At 42.3% G+C, this 13308-nt stretch overlaps 1 protein-coding gene across 1 annotated transcript in view; it reads right to left on the bottom strand.

Annotated features, from left to right (window-relative positions):
- LOC124313956 overlaps positions 1-4517 on the bottom strand; it is a 43337-nt gene extending 38820 nt beyond the window's left edge. Inside the window, exon 1 of the mRNA XM_046778849.1 lies at positions 4511-4517. The gene's annotated coding sequence lies outside the window, so the exon portion shown is untranslated. The remainder of the gene's footprint in view (positions 1-4510) is intronic.
- Positions 4518-13308: the final 8791 nt, after the last annotated feature.

Here is a 13308-nt window from a genome sequence, read left to right as displayed (position 1 = left end):
AACCAGGCTATTACAGGTTTACGCAGTATAACCCTAAAAAGTGAAAATCTCTTTTTACTTTTACCTATTTTCCATGGAAAAACAAAAATTCAAAATGTTTCGGCGCTCGTAAACTCGTCGCGGTTGTGTCTAATAACGACAGCAGTCTCATTCTCTTGTTTTTCTTATGACACCCCAATTCTTTTTTTTACCGACAAATTAGCGAGCTTTTATATATAAGGTCATAATATTATTATATCCCAGCCACTTTTTTATTTTTAATTTGAGCCGTTGGAGGAATTACCCGCAAACAAACAAAAAAATTTCTCGTTTATATGCGGGCCATTTGAATTTCCCGCCCCAAAACAATTATTGACTTTTCAAACAAAAAAATAAATGTTGATTTCTTCGAATGAAGCCGAAAGGTGAGACTGGACAGCAGCTGCACAATAAGCCGGCACACGCAACGTACATTTGCGCATTTGATGTGTACACATTACATATTACACGTGCTGGTGGTGGTGGTGGTGGAGGTGTATCTTACTGGTAACTCTCGTTCCGTGTGCGCGTAGGCTGGAAGGACGACGGCACGCGCGCTCGTTTGTTACGTGTCAGCTCTCGCATGTCCGTGCGGCATTGTGGGGTTCGACGGACAAAAAAAATCGAAAGTCTATTCTTCTATTCTTTCTATTCACGTCATCCATTGCCAAATCTCCTCCGCATCATATCCGAGAGCCGGCGGAGTGAAAAGTGAAAAGCCAAAACGGACGAGAGCCTCGCAGTTCGACAGGGGAGAGCGGATGAGAGATGACGAGATAATATCGAAACATTTTGGTAGATTAAAACAGTTTTGTTTTTTTAACTGGAAAAATGAAGCGGAGATTTTTATTTATAAGTATGTAAGTCATTAACATATGATGATGGAATGAATAGCCCAGCAGCATAATTAACCTCATTATTAAAAAAGCAAAAATGGGAAGAGGAGAACAGCAGCAGCAGCGTAAGAATGAATGAAAGAGAAAGTGAATAACTTTTGGCCTTTTTTTTAATGTATTTATTCAAGCATTATTATTATTATTATACTAGCGACGGGTGAGAGAGTCCATCTCCAAACACACCTTGTTTCTGACGAAAGTGTCTGCCGGGGCCAGATGATGTCTTTGTTATACATAAACATGTGTCTACACAATCGCTTGTGTAAGAAAATGTATAAACAGTTATATATTTCAAATAATGGCGCCGTTGTTGCTGCATATCTTTCACCTCGAACGGGTTCAGCCGAAGAAAATTCGTACGATCGCAGCAGACTACATATTTTCACTTTCTATAATCTGAATAGAAGATGGCTGTTGTATATGACGAGAGTCGCGGTGTTATACGGTTGCATTACGTAGTAAAAAAAGGCCGCCGTGAGTTATTCTACACGGACGTGGGGGTGCTGCTGCGCCATGGCGAATTCGAACAATTGTTTCGCGCGGGACTCCGACAGCTATAGTGAAGGGGAATCTTTTTTTCTTCTTACCAACGCGTGATTGCAGCGCGTGAGGTTTTTACGCGAGCACGGCAGATATATATCCGCCCGCACGAAAGCTGTCGGCCATTGTTGGGCTCGCTGTTATTTCTCAAAGAAAAAAAAAAGGCAATTTTCAGGGGAAAAACGAATTTTTCTTATGTGCGGCCGTTCAGTTTTCCCATCATCGGCCACAGCTCGTCCGGCTCTCGTTTATTTATGAAAAGAGAAAATGACTAAGACTTTTTTTTTATTTTGGTGGCAACCCAAAGGCAAACAACGAACGCCACACAGCAGACTGGATATATCAAATGATGAATGCGACATTGAGTCTAGATAGTTTATTAGATCGGGTCGGCAATTTTGCCTTTCGGTGGGTTGCGCAAACACCTTTTGTTTTTTTCACTTATCAAATATTATTTTTGGGTTTTTATTTACGTGGGAAAAATTCGAATTGAACAAGTTTTTTCAACCTAGCGGCGCTGTCAACTGATGTGGGCTGGCAAATTTTATATTGCTCTTTTGTTTACTATAGTTGACGTTCAGGTTGATTGTGAAAATTCCAACCAGCGGATACACAAGGGCCATTTTCTGGTTCGGAAATGGACTGGCCATCAATAGAAGATGAAGTGAGAGAGACTATATGGCCGCCAACTTTCACCTGCCACTCCTTATTATCGACTTGTCGGACTTGTTATCTTTCTCTCCTATCCGACACACGACGAATATGCCTCCGTGTGAAACCCCAGGCGCAAGTTGTTGCTGTTGTTGTCGTTATTTTTATACGACGAAACTATTGGCATTTCAACGACTGCGCATGTCTATGTATGTAGGTAGAGATACGATTGAGCCAGTCATGTTATCGACGTGAGAGGAACAAGGCAGGGCCATTTCACGGCCAAGAAAATCACGGCGACAACAAAAAAGTCTTTTGAAACGTGCAAGAAAAAATAGAAACTGATTAACAGAAAAAAAAGGGAAAGCTGTTGCTGTTTGTACGTGTGATGGCCCGCTCAAAACTCGTTCAACATACAAAAATAATAGGACAAAAATAACCGTTTGACAAAGCGCCTTTTTTCTCGGTACTATCTACTACACCCAGTCAATATTTTATTAACAAGTCCCCAAAAAAATGAACAGAAGAGAAAAAAAAAAATAACTTATCGAATTTTTTCGGGTGAACGGTGGCGGGGAATTTAAACGGTCAAGCGGTTGATTTTTATTTTGTCTTGTTTCACCGCAGAGAGAAACTCAAATTCTTTTTTTTTTCCTTTTTCACGGTTACCTTTTACCGATGTAAACAGTTTGGAATTGAAAGGGCATGTGTCATTAACACACAACTAAAGGAAATGTATCTACAGCAGCACATGTAAGAACAGAAAAACATTTTTAACAAAATACACCGCCCGTGGCGAATCGAACTCGATTCCTCCCATGTGTGTTAAGTTTATTTGTTTCGCCTCGGTCGCTGGTTTTAAAAATAGAGAGTAGATCGGGAGAGTTATATACATCTAATATAATATAGTTTATCGACTGTGTGTGTGTGTTTGTGTTGGCTCATTAACGTGTGCTATAGGCCAGCTGGCAATAGAACAGCGGAGAGCGATTGTCCATAAATTCGTCACGACCACATCTGCTGTCAACTGTAGAGAGACTCCACCCTTTTTGATACATTCAGAGAAATATAAAACATTTGTTTGTTTGTTTTTTCAAGGGAAATTCGATCGTTAAAATACTGAGCCAAAGAAATCAAGCGGACCGGACCCTGACATTTAACAGCTGATAATGACTCTCTCTCTCTCTTTCCTAGCTCTAGAGCTGGTTGTCTGTGAGTCAAAGCAATCAACAACCACTCCATGTATAGAAAGCGATTGTCATCGCTCCGATTATCAAAAAAAAAAAAAAAATTATTGCAGCACACGCGGCCGTGCGTTTTCTGTCTGTCCGCGCCGCGCGCAAGTTTTTGCGGTTTTCTAATGTGGTCGCCGCTGATGATTTTTCGGTTTTTTTTCTTATCTTTTTTGTGCAGACATGTACTACGTGATGCCGGGCATTAGACACGCGCATATAGATTCGGCCATTGCTCAGCAAGAAAATATATAGACAAGACACACAGTGCCAGTACATTGTTGTGTCCACTTTCTCCTGAACGCGCTAAAACAACAGCAACAACAGCAACATTCGATTCTCCGGAATATAATTTGAGACACTCTATAAGTCTATACACAGCTGGATGAGTCTGTAATACGGTAGATGGTATTCTTCTAGTTTCACTAGGAAGAGACAGGTGGGTGGTGGTGGATCTGGGATGGACGAGCCTGGTGATGACGGGGAGAAAATGTGGGCGGCCGCCTCCTCCATTTTCACTTTTTTTCTCATATCGACACATGATTACGTTACATCCGCATGTGCTGTGTCTGGCCTGTGTGTGTGGGGGGTATACGGCCGAAAAAAAAAATTGCCGTGTAATTATTTATTTCTAGACGATTCACGACACTCAACAAGAAGAGAAAACCGACGCAAATTATTTAGTTCTGGGCGGAGTCAAAACTCCAAAACATTTTGGCGCGCTTTCATTTTGAAATTTATTTAATTTTGTTTAAAAAAAAAGGTCACAACTATAACTGGCATAAATAATAACGTCTACCCGATTAAAACTTATATATCTATACGTGGTCTGGTCTCTTTTTATTATTCTACTTAATAAAAATTCGGGTTGAATTGAAACTTGGCTGGCGAGTGTTTAAAAAAAAATTTAACCTACATAATCACCGTGTCAAGTGTTATTTGTGTTGGCGTCAAAAGCTGCTGCCGGCCGCAAAAAGAAAAGTGGGAGTTTAAAAAAAAAAAATACGAGATGAACACGTACTGTATAATTGGGTTGTTGCTCGATGGTGTGTGTTGCCTTTCGTTCAAACGCGGGCAACCCGAGCGGGACTTTGTCTTGTTCTCTATATACTCCCGCTCCTAAACTGTGTTTGTTTCTCGTCTAGCGTGAATAAATACACACACACACAAGACCAACTTATTTTTTTTTGCCTTTCTAGCCAAAATAAAAATATTCCCAATTACATCGCATCATCTTATTTTTTACGGCGCGAGCGGTCTGACGTCGTCGCCTGGACGACCCTAACGGCAGTTTAGTTTTCATCGTAAAAAAAAAATCTAAAATAATAAAAAAAAAAAAGAGGAGAAGGAATTCGTGAAAAAAGAAGCGCAATGGAGAGAGAGAGAGAGTGAACGGTATAGGTCGAACGAAAAAGCTCCGAAAACAAAAGAAGAAGAAGAAAAAAAGCTACTGCTACTAGGACAAGGTGAAAAGTAGCGAACAAAAGGAGCTAAAAGGGCAGCGATAGGTAGAGAGATAGGACAAGTGTTACGTATAGAACCGCACTGCACCATCACCAGGTATTAGACGTATACAAAAGCGGCGCAGCATAGAATAGCAGAGAGAGAAAGCCGCCGCCATCTATTCAAAGTCGCTCTGTGTGTGTGTGTGTGTGTGACCTGTTAGATGTTCTACACGTATACGCACACGCTAAATCATTTGTTATTATATACAGAAAGAGATGAGGTCAGAAAAATCTGCAGTCTAGCTATATACGTATGTTGTGAGCGCGGCCGATTATTATTATGGTAGCGCTAATAACACAGCGGATCGCACTGGGTCGTGATTTTTCATATAAATTAGGTATGCACATGCTGGAATTATTCTTTTTTTTTTTTTGAGGGGGGGTTTCCAGTGAAAGTTGCCGGTAGAGAGCGAGGGGGGGTTAAAAGAATAGATCAGGTGAGAAACGGATCCATCTTGATGAGCTAGCTGTCGCTGCTGTGCGTCTTATTGATTGAACGACGTTCATCTCTGTGCTTCTTCTCTATTCTCGTTTATTATAGACGTCTGTAATGATGACGACGATGGAAATTTAAAAAAAAACACGACCTGCGCAAGTTGTTCTCTACCCCCTCGTGCATGATATTCTCTCTGCTAATGAACCAACCCCGCCCTGAATTGATAGAATGACGGATAGGAGTGAGCCCCCCCCCCTTCTCCTATAATATAGTAAAAAGGGAACAAAACACATTTCGCCACGGTGTTATAATATGCAAATGAACGTGTTTTTAATATTGTTGCCAGTGCGGTTTTTCACGTCTGTCCCAGCCCTCAAAATCGCTAATCCCATTCTACGCTGCTGCTGCTGTATATAGACTATAATGGGATGTCTAATTTAAATGATACCTCAGCGAAGAAAATTTCTATTTTTTACGCAATACGATACTATCTCTCTCTCTCTCCCGCCTGATCTATAGCTGCTCCGGGAAAAAGTGACATCAATCGATTTTTATTCCGGTTCTTATTCCACACAGTCAGTCCGGTCACAAGAGTGAAAGAAATAGAAAATGCTGGGCAGCGTGCAGAGAAAAATAACTAGAGCAACTGTATATATAACAGAGCCAGACATTCCCGGGCGCAGGTTATATTCTCTCCTGGGCTGCTGCTGCATTCTCATTCATTCTCGTTAGGTATTATATATATAAATGTAACACACGTCTTGGATATGTGTATTTAGATCTTTTTTTTTTTTGGCCCCCACGTCGGAATTCGGACACCGTCTCTTTTTCCTTCGACTGAATTTGTATGTGCGCGCGAATACCCCCCTGGTTTTTATTTTTTGGGGCCAACGCCTGTCGTTTTCTACTACTCGAGAAAAGGTCATCATCATCGTCGAAACTTTTCTCTTTTTCTTTTTATCTTCTTCTCCTCTGCTTGAATGTCTAACTGTCGGGTCCTGCTGGACCGTTTTCACGCCGCACGAAATGCTGATGGCCCAAAAGAGCGAATGAAACGGAGCTCATTAGTATTCACGCTGCGCCGTCCGTGTGTCTAACACACACATGAGAATTCGCAGCTATAGCTGGCCGGCCCGGCTTGATCCCACAGAGACTTTTGAGATGCTTTTCCAGATGTGTCGACCATTTGAAACAACATCCCCTCCTGAGAAGAGCGCGTGAGAAACTTATATACAGCAAAATACCCGAGTTGAATAATACACCAGGGCGATTTCAATTCATTATTCAACACCTTCAGTCAGACGCTCTCTAATATTTCCTGGAAGATCCTTTTGTTTCTTTTTTGTATGTAAGTATATTCCCAGATACTATAAAACTGAAAGCAGATGATGGCACTTGTGAGTGACGGGCAACCATTCTCTCTTTTTTGGCCATCACACACACAAGTTCGTATACAGTGTTGTTTTCTACGTATTATTGATGTTGTTTGTGTTTCAAATGAGCTGCGATATGCAATGCTGGTTGGGATAAAGTACTTTTACATCTCTCCAGCTGAATGTCAATTAGTTATGCGGGCAAGTGGCCAGTGAGAAAAAAAACCAACAGAAACGGACGGACAAAAAAAATGTGAAGTAAATATATTGGCGAACAAATTGCCTGGAACTCTTTAACGATTATACGGGAGACAGACATGAAATAATGAGCAAGTAGATGGGATGATGGAGGTTTTTTCTTCATTTTTTGGGGTTGTTTCATCGGTCGGTTGCTTTAGTAAATAGATGTGTTACAATAATGGAAACCAATTAGAAAGAGATAAGGAATTGTGCGGTTGAAAAGTGGACAACTAAAAAAGAAAAGAAAAACAAAAGAAGAAACCCCAAATTGTCTATGGGGGCTGTCACTTTTGCTTTTTCTCTTTAGAGTTTGAAAAATCATTAACTTTTTTTTTCAAAGTTTTCTAGCCGCTGATTTCACTCTATAGAGAATAAGACGGCGAAAGCTCTTTTGTGGTTTTTTCCATTCATATTGATGGTTTCTATTTTTTGTTCTTTTCTGGGTGAAATTGTTATTTCGGCAAGAGATGATGATGAACGAGGCGTGGCTACTGCTGCCGCAAAAAAATATATAAAAATTCCTCGCCAGCCACACACACAATAGAATTCTCTTTTTAAAAAGAAGAAGAAGAAGAAACTGGAGAGCTGGCGGGGTATATAATGCGCCGCTCACACAAAAACATTTATCTATTCGCTGGTAATAACGTCTCGGCGACAACAAAAGTCTAAATGAATGAATGAAATGAAAAAGGGAAAGATGATGATGATGATGATGATGATGATGAGAGTTCTACAATTGTCTAATCAACAGTTTGTCAACCGCCAGGCACAACACCGCCAGCAGTCGGCTCAAGGACAGGAGAAGACGAATCCAATTGCCAACATAACAAAAGTGTTTTTGTTATGCTCTTCTCTCTCTCTCTTATAGTATAAATTCGTGAAAAAAAAACGAACGAGCGTCCCTGAATGCCGACGACATTTTCCCATCGTAGATTTTCAAAACTTCTTTTCCCTTTCTTCTCTCATGATCTATGTCATCACTTGCGGTTTTATTTTTTTTCTTCATTTCATTTTCGGGATTGTACCGTGCTGCGGGAGACAGCCCACTAGCTGGCTGACTGGGCTGCACTATATTCTGTCAAAGTGTCTCTCTTCTGCAGCAGAGCTCCAGTAAAGAAACGGGACCGTCGACGACGTTTTTTTTTCCTTTCTTATTTATTTATCTATTTATTTATTTGTATGGGCTGAGAAGAAGACCGCCCGGTGCACAGTATACTTCTCTCCCTTTCTCCAGTACAACATGTCCGAATAGATAAAAAAGGAAAAAAAAAGTTGCCAAGCAATTTGGACACACGCAGTCGGAGGTGCCGACAGGAGGACGCAACTACTACTATAAGAAAAAAAAGAACAAAACACAAAACGGAATGCAAGAGTTTTTGGGTGTTCGGCCTTGGGGGCTCGAAACTTTCCATCAGCGATCGGCTAAAAATAAACAAAACCAAAATTCTTAAAATTACGTGATTCCATTTTTGTTTTTTTAAAGTAACTCTCTCTCTCTCTTCGATATAATTGGTACATGAGAAAACATGTTTGCAAAATTGATAGGAGCGACCTAGACTATTTAATCCCTATTATTTTCAATTTTTTTCTTGTCTTTCTGATGTAATTTTCGACTTATAAAATATTTCAATAAGAAAAAAGGCGAAATCTTTATTTTTTGTTTGGTCAGATTTCTGATTGTCTTTGTGCGGGGTGCAGAAAAGCCGACGATACATATTGAAGGGAACGTTCCGTAATCACGAAGACATTTAACCTGCGGGTCGTATAAATTCAACAAACTCAACTCAAATAAAAAAAGAAAAAAAAAAAAAAAGTTTCGTCTAGTTTTTTTTTCTCTGATGTAATTCACGTTCATCCCGGGGCGGGGTATGGTCAAATTCACGATTTTAAAACCCTTCTGACCGTTTGTTTTTTCACGAATCACCCTATGATAGAACAATGTAACGGAAACGTCTATGTTGTACATGTGACGGCACGCAATCAAACCGACTGCCAGGGTCTCTCTAGAGTTTGCGTGACGTTTGGAAGGAGCGTTGACATCTTCTTGCTGATGATGAGCATCGGAAATCATCGGATCGCATTACCATGTCACCGCCGAAAATAAACCCGCAGCAGCAACCCAAATCATTCCAAATCATTTCCCCCCTTTTCCAACAATGTACTCTGCTCTTCTGCTCCCAGACAAAAAGGGGCTAGTCTCTGCTATACTATATATCCCCTTTGTTTGCCGACATTATTCAACTCCTAATGATGAAGAGAGCTATATAGGGAGGACACTGAACGGGATTTATTGAACGGAGAGGGGTAGTACATTTTATTTTATTCCGTCTCCAGCGGGAACCCAACGGGGCACACTACTATACAAGCCGGCGACGCACAAAGTGGATGTGAAATACATATAAAGAACTCGGATGGGATCCACCCTTTTGGGGTTCGAATGAAAACACCGAAGAGAAGAGGGAGACTTCCGTCATCATCATCATCATCATTCTGAACGCGCGCGGTGGACATTGAACGCCGGGTATATATTACACATTAGGTCAAAGTCAACACGAAAATTATACACCCCTCCCTGTTGTGGAACCGTAAAAAGTCCGCCCGGATATGTTTCTGTCCCCCCAATCCATCCGTCCATCCATCCGGTCAGTCTACTGCTGGCTCCTGTCACGCTTTATTGAAAACGAAACGACGCAGAAATAAAACTAAAAATAAGGGAAAATAATAAAAACCCCATCAGCCAGCCAGCCATCCAGCCATCCAAAAGGGGGTAAGTAAACGGAAGGTGGAAAATTCCCCTCGGGATATTATATACCAAACAAACACAGACACACAAAAGAATATCTCAAATGAATGTCGAGAGAAAATAGAGAGATCTTGTCACTCGTGAGCTGCATCAGATATTATTATCCACCGTTCGTTCGTTATATCGATGGTGAAATGGGCAAAGTCTTTTGAGCAGACGACAGGAGCAGCAGGGAGAACTAAGAGCAGAGTCTGGTGTATTGATCCAAGTTCTCTCTCCCATTGGCGCCTACCTCCCCTTTTTCCACCCGACCCCATCAGTCGCTTCCTGCGGATGGGGAGGACGACGTCTTATTTCCCTCCTCCTGCTCCCATCATTGGCACAGTGAACGGATGGCTCTCTCTCCCTTTTCCATCGACAACCGCCTACACTTAAGAAAGAGCTCCTGTGTGCTGCACGGCCTATAGGAGTTGAATCGAGCGCAGGAGCCGGATGAGCGGAAAAGGGGAGACTCTCCCGATTCCAGAGCGCAACGGTGCGGCTTAGACTCTGGCGTGTCTCTTTTCTCTTTCTCTCCCAAGGAGCGACGGACGGACGGACGGGCAGAGATTTTGATTAAGGAGTCAAAGCTCGAGTTCACCTCCTCCCCACCAACCTCTTTGTGTGTCTACTGGACGGAACGCTGACGAGTTGGGAGCCATTGGCTTCAAATTGAAAGAAAGGAAGAACCCAATACGAAATAAGAAAAAAGGAGCCGAGCCGACCAGATGGCACACAAGGATCGCAATCACGATTGAGATTTCCGCCATCAACCGAATTTTCTCTCGCTCCTGATTTGGCGGACTGGCACACTGGAGTCTAGCTACTACTATTGGGTATGGGGGATGAATTTCCAGTATTGTTCCGCCCGTTGATTTGGCAGTTGAGAGAGCCGACGACGACGATCGATCCTGCCGGCGGAAGGAAAATTGAATCGTCAGTCAGAGAGGATCGTGAGCGACGTTTTTCGGTTTCTCTCTTTTTCACGAGGCTGCTGTGCTGCTGTTGGGCTCCTGATTCATCGATCGGAACCCCATTTTCGACAGTGTTACACGTCAAAAGTCTTGGGAAATTGTTTTTTTCGTGACCACATAAGAAAAAAAGGATCTCCAAGGGGAACGCGACGAACTTGCCGAACGAAACCGGAAGAAAATACCAAATCATCGACATAATAATAACAATAAGTCGGGAATATAATCATCTCTCAAAAAGAATCCGACTTTTTTCTTATAAGACTGCCGTTTTTTGGGTTTGATTCCGCTGAGCAGACAATAAACGGAAACTTCTTTGCCAGACTCTATCTATCCCGCGATCCTGATGGGCTGCGGGAGTCAAGCAACCAACCGAGCACATGTTCACATCTCCTTTAAAGAGAAAGAAATGGAAAAAAAAAGAAAAGAAATTCTCTTTCCATGTCTATGGCAGCAAACAAATGTCGGTCCTTTTCAATCTCTCTCGGGAATCGAAAGGATCTTTTATAGTTTCCTGCCGTCAGTTTTCTTATTCTTTTCCTTCCATTTCGTCAGCGGGAGGAGAATGATAAAACGACAGAGAAAAATCCAGACATATTCCCAATTCAAATTTGCCGCCTTATAATTTTGAAATTTCTTTTTTTTAAATCACAGAGGTTGTTGGCGGGATGATGATCTGTCGCGGTCGTTAAGTTTGACGGTTAATCGATAAAATAAAAACGGTGGGTGGGGGTACGACGAACCTGGTGGTGGTGGTGGTGGAGATGGGAAGAAGAGTGTCGTGAATGGCTGCCGCTGTGACTCGCCGTGATGGGTAGGTGACCGCACAAAACAGATGCGGCGGAAGGCGACAGCATCCACAGATCCGACGGATCGCAACCAGAGTCTTTCTCTTGCTGATCCTCGCCGCCGCCGGATGTCGGCCCGTCTCCACCTGTCAGAGACGAAATTGAGGCATCCCGACGGCTTCCACCCGTCGATCCTGTCACCACGATAATTGCCATTTTCTATTTTCCTCCCGTTCTATTCACTCAACTTTTTTCTTTCTTTTGAATAAAAGAAAAACAAAAAACAAAAATTTCCACTGACACGGACTCGGAAAAAACAAAATTTGATTTCAGATTTCCTCTCAATCAAGTTAGACCGGAGGAACCAGAAATAAAAAAAGATGTCCAGTTTCTATCCCAGTCGTTTTATTAGATGTAGGAAGCCGAGTTGTTTTTTAAAAGCCAGTTTTTGGTTTTTTATTCAAATTGGGTTGAAATTGAAATTTGGCTTTGATTTGAAAATGAGGACGACGCGCCAATTTCGAGTGAAAAGTTTGAAGTTTTCCCTTTTTGGGTTCGTTCGGGAAATGGAGATGCTTTTTCTTCTTCGTGTCAGGATCTCTGACAAGAAACACAACGGGAACAACACTCACAAACATGTGCCCCACCTCCCAGATAGAATCAAAAAAAGGGGGAAGGGGATTATAGATTCACGCTGGAAATAACAAGGGAGATTTCACACAACTTGTCAAATAATCGGAGCAGAGAGTTTCTTCTCCCGATCAAAAGAAAAACACAAAGAAGTTGAGAGAGGCTGGTTATCCGCTAAACAACACCACCACCAACAACAACAACAACAATCGACCGGCGCTTTGGCGGATGAGAGTTGAAATAGATGGATCCGAATAACCGGCAGAGCTGGCACTATTCTGGCGGATCTCTACCGCGTGTCGTCTGGTCTATATGCGGGAGAAGTCTATATGGCATCCTCCTCCGGCGCGGATCAAGGGAAGCAGGAGCACACAGCACACGCAGCCGAATGGAGGGGAGGGGGTACATTCATATAAAGACGGAACGATCGCCGCTGAAAAAGATCGCTGGATAGCACGCGCATGCGTTTCATCCGGCCATTTCTCTTGCTCCGGACCATCAACCCAGCCGAGAAAGAGATGGAGAGCTGTACGCAATATATTTGAAATTGTTCACATAGAGAGCACACAGCATTGTACAGTGTACAGGACACTGTTAGATGATGGTCTTTGACTTCTTCTTCTTCTTATCGGTGTGAGACCGGCTCGTGCGTGAGTGGCAACTCGACAATGCCCCCTGGTGTACACACATCCAGCCGAAAGAGAAAACCACTATATGTAACTACTACCCCCGTTGGTCAGTTTCCAAGGGCCATTCCCGGCCTATATTACAGTATATAACGTACTACACCCTTTGATATTATTCTCAAGTGGTTTCTTTCTATTAGTGAGTGCTCCATTATTCCCGTCGTGTATAGGGCTGGCTGGTTGGCTGCTGGATAAATCATCATCCCTTACGTATCATTATGTTTCTCTTCCTGGATAAGATGTCCATCTTATTTATATGGGTGGGTGGTGTAGACTCTCATCTGTACGCTGTGGATATGAGCATATAAGCATCAATTACATTCACTTTATTGCTCCAGACACACCACCACCACCATCACCCAGCAGCCGACAACACACATCTATAGTAGGGCATCGGGAGGTTATATCATATCACCGGGTGCTGCTTGGCTGGACTTGGGTGGGTGTGTCGATCTCATTTTTCTTTTTCTTTCTTTTTTCGGTTAAACAAATATTCTACATGTTACATGGAGCGTATATTCTAATGATAATAACGATCGTATTTTGGCGTTAGTTCACAA

The sequence above is a fragment of the Daphnia pulicaria genome, chromosome 10 (genome assembly GCF_021234035.1).
Source record: "Daphnia pulicaria isolate SC F1-1A chromosome 10, SC_F0-13Bv2, whole genome shotgun sequence".
Classification (NCBI taxonomy): Eukaryota; Metazoa; Arthropoda; class Branchiopoda; order Diplostraca; family Daphniidae; genus Daphnia; species Daphnia pulicaria.
Note: the sequence above shows the minus strand (reverse complement) of the source record. Positions and strands in the feature narration are given on the sequence as shown.